Consider the following 4,177-nt stretch of genomic DNA (forward strand, 5'->3'; position numbering starts at 1 on the left):
ACACCCTCCCGCCGCCGCTCGGAGGTCTTCCAGCCGCGCGCGCCGCCCGGCCCGGCCCGCTGGCCTCCCGCGCCTGCACACGGTTGGGCAGCTTGTGCCAGTTTGTTGCTTCTTCGTGTGAAATTGACGGAGCGAAGGGCTGTGCGGAGTCTGGCCCGGGGCTTCCCGGCAGCTGCAGGTGTCAGGTGTGGAGAGACCGCAGTTCCGCCCCGCAGCTCGGCTCGTGCACTTTGCGCCGCTGATGCTTAGGACGCGGCCTGTGGCACACAGGACCGGCGAGACTGGTGACTCGGAACCACTTTTAAACCTGTAGGGCCTTAGATCTTGACCTGCCACGACATGATGGTGCTACTGCCTAAGACTGCCGTCTGTCGTCGGCTTCATTTCTATTAAGATGTTCACCCCTTCTGCCCATAGAGCTCTTGAAAATCTTGGCTTGCTGGTCTGTGCAAGTTAAGTTAAATATTTACTTTCACATTAAATTCTGAGTGACACTTCCAAACGACGAGAGCGAGAAGACTTGGAGGTTGAATTATAGTCTTTCGTGGCACTATGCTAATAAGCCTTTCTAATCTCTGGGTCTCAGGTTCGCAGGTGTGTAAAAAGGAGGGGCTTGCGGAAGAGCAGTTCTCCCCAGTTTTTTGTTGAGCTGCAGAACCTTCTCTTGGTATAGCTATTTTCACGTAAGAGCTTCATTTTGGTAAAATTTACATACCACATTCAGTGTAGAGTTGTGCAGTCATCACCACAGTCCGCTCTTAGCTTTCCATCACCCCAAGGAGACCCTGTGTTCTTTTCTTCATTTGCGGTCAGTACCCATTTTCAGCCCCGTTAATCTGCTTTGTCTCCCTAGATTTGCCATTTATGATTATTTCATCTCTTCAGATAGGAGGTCGTATGCCATGTGGCCTTTTGTGTCTGGCTTCTTTCACTTACAGTGTTTTCAGGGTCCACCCGTGCTGTAGCTAGCATGTATCAGTAATTCATTCCTTGTTATGACCAGATGATATTCCGTTGTATGAGTAGCCTACATTTTTAAAAAAATCATCATATAGAACTTTTTTGGGGGGTGTTTTGAGACAGGGTTTCTCTACATAGTCCAGGCTGTCCTCGAACTGACTATGTAGCCCAGGCTGGCCTGGAACTCTAGCGATCCTTCTGCCTCAGCCTCTCTAGTGCTGGGATAACAAGCATGCACCACCAAGACCAACATGCAGAACGCTTTTTGTAAATAAAATTTTATTTTATGCTCCTGTGTGTGACCTATGACAGCAGCTGTTCATCAGGGCCCCCAAGTCTACTGCACCCCTTTTCTGCAAAAAGTGGAAATTCTAATGCAGGGCTGGCAAGATCTTTGAATCACCTAGGAATGAATGGGTATCTATTCTAATCAAGAGATTTGTATCATTCGTTGCAAATTCGTGTTCTTTGGGTTTTCTATCAACCCATGATAGACAGTTCTTGGACTGCCTTTTTATTTGCAGGGCAGCCACCACAAGTGTCGCAAATAATTAGAATAACAAAACTAGGAAGACTGAAAGCAGAGGTGAATTGTGCATTTCCCATTAGTGTTTTTAGTGGGCCCCTCCCCCTCTGTCTCTCTCTGTCTCTGTCTCTCTCTCTCTTTCTGTCTTTCTCTCATGACCACTCTTACTTTTGGAAAACTGAAATACTAAGAACAGGATGTTTGACCTTCCTTTCCATGTTTAGGGTGGGGACAGAGATTAAAGACAGCATGGTCACTTTCATTGTTTTCCTTTGAGTCAGGTTGAAGTGATTAAAAAAAGAAATGGATTTCTGTTTCCTTGTAGCCTAATCCGTTTTGATGTGTTGTAGAAATCCATCAAGTATATTAATTTTGACAATGTTCTGTTTGCTTAAGGAAACTAATTTAAGGTGTGGGAGGTAGGAAGTTTGGCCGTGCCTACTGGGGCCGTTCGTTCTAGATGGCCACAGGACAAGAGAAGACTGCTGGGAGCCAAGAGCAAATATGTGAAAGAGGAGGCAGTGAGACGCTGTAGACAAGGGTGCTCTATTGACACATTAGGCTAAAGAACTTTTTTTAAAAATACAGTACTAACTGATGGCCAGAATGTGCCACAAGAAATGGTTCAATCAGGCTTAAGAATACACCTTTATTTTAACATAGTGTGTTCTGGCATTACTTAATTGTTAGCCTGTTAAACGGTGGTAATACAGTCAGCTATGCAATTAGTTATGAAAGTGGTCGTTTCTCAAGCAGCTTTTAATTAAACTGGATAGTACCCTTTGCTATTTAAATACAGTTCAGTCTTTGGAGTTATTTCTGTGAAACTGGTTTATTAAAAAGCAAGGTATAACTGCATAGTTAGATGATTATCGTGTGATACAAGTAATTTCCTCTCACCTGAATTATGTTTTTAAATTATTTTTAAGGAAATAATTTCAGATGTATTTAAGTTACACCCAGGAGTATAATCTTTGTGATATTCTTCCGTTATGCAAATTATAAGTTTTAGAACTGCAAGGAATGTTAGCTGTCAGCTAGACTAGTTGTTTGCCCAAATAATGTATTTCCTCTACTTTGTCTCCTTTTCTCACATCTTATTCCTGGACACATACCATTTAAAGTGTGTCTTTTATTTAGTATTTGATGTCAAATTTATTTTTTTATTACACCTGTATCAGAGGTATAGGCATACTCATGGAAAATCCATAGGTGGAAATACTATCTTTTAGGGTATGCTTTTTCGGGGAAGACAACTCAGGTCTTCCACATAAAGAATTCATGGAAATTAAATCTAGTCAATACTCAGTGGGGCTGGTAACAGCCTACGTAAAAGTCCTGAGAGTAAGTGATAATACAAGTGATAACCCTTTCTGTAATGAACGAGCTAGGAGTGTAATGTTCTCAAAGGGTATCATTTCTGTTTTTGTTTGTTTGTTTGTTTGGTGGTGTTACAGATTGAACCCAGAGCCTTTGCACTGAGCTATATCCCCAACTCTATTATCTTTCCATTTTGAGGCAGAGTCTAAGTTGCCCAGGCAGGATTTGAACCTGTGATCCTACTGCCTTAGTCTCCCAATGTATTTGCTGGGATTATAGGTATGTGCCACCACACCTGGCTTGGAGACAGATTTTTTTCATTGAGAACAATTCCTTGGAGATAGATCTCTGTTAAGGTCACTATCTGTACACAAATAGTAAACCTGAATTTTTATGCCACTGTTTTACGAGAAATTGTGATTTTTTAAAATTTTATTTTAAAAGGTTTATGAAAGCATTTAAACAACATGTTTAATTATAAAAGTAACATGCTCTTAGTGAAAACGTAAATAAAATAGAATAAAAAAGAAACTAATTATTTGTGATTATCCTTTTATAAGGTGGGACCACTTACCTTTTGGTAATTTTTTACCTGGGTACTACACATTTTTAAAAAATCAAAATTTGGGTCATACTGTATATGAACTATTTTATTTAATATTTCATTGGCATTTTTACTTATATTCCAATTGCTGATGTAAGAGTGGCTTAAACCCGCATGGATTTCCTGTCTAGAGGACTAGACAGTCTAGAGGTCAGAAGTCCAAAATCAGTCTCGCTGGGCAAAGTCAAGGTGCTGTCAGGGTGCTGTGAAGGCTGCTCCTCTGAAGGCTCTGCGGAAGCAACCTGTGCCTGTCCTTTCCTTCTTAGTGTCTTGAGGCCACCTCGTGTGTTGGCTCCTGGCTTCCTCCTCACTCCAGGCCGTGCAGCCGCTTCTCACCACCCACTGTGGTATCCGCGTATAACACACCTCCCTCACCTGGACAGTAGGGAAGCCTCAGTGTCCTGAGTGTGGTCGTCCCTGCAGAGTTTCTTGTAAAGTCCATGTAAAGTAATATCCACACCTAGGGATGCGGATGTGGACACTTTTTGGGGGACCATTATTCAGCCCAGCATAGAAACAGTTTGAAATTTCTGCATGGCATTTTCTAGTATAGATGAACCCTAGTTATTCTGCCTGCCCCCTACTCTTGCACACTTTGATGGTTTCTGATTTTTCCCAGTTATAATCTTTAGTACATATCTTAGGAGATAAATCATTGCATGCTTTTTTTTTTTTTTTTTTTGTCTGTCTGTTTGAGACAGGGTCTCGCCATGTAGTTCAGGCTGTCCTTGAGCTCACTTTGTAGCCCAGGCTGGTCTCAAACTCAC

At 42.2% G+C, this 4,177-nt stretch overlaps 1 protein-coding gene across 1 annotated transcript in view; it reads left to right on the forward strand.

The window, feature by feature from the left end:
* Mbtps1 (membrane-bound transcription factor peptidase, site 1) overlaps positions 1 to 4,177 on the forward strand; it is a 50,326-nt gene that overhangs the window by 352 nt on the left and 45,797 nt on the right. The gene's annotated exons all lie outside the window — the stretch shown is intronic.

This window comes from Chinchilla lanigera, unplaced genomic scaffold (assembly GCF_000276665.1).
Source record: "Chinchilla lanigera isolate Chin_1 unplaced genomic scaffold, ChiLan1.0 scaffold00163, whole genome shotgun sequence".
NCBI classification, from domain to species: domain Eukaryota; kingdom Metazoa; phylum Chordata; class Mammalia; order Rodentia; family Chinchillidae; genus Chinchilla; species Chinchilla lanigera.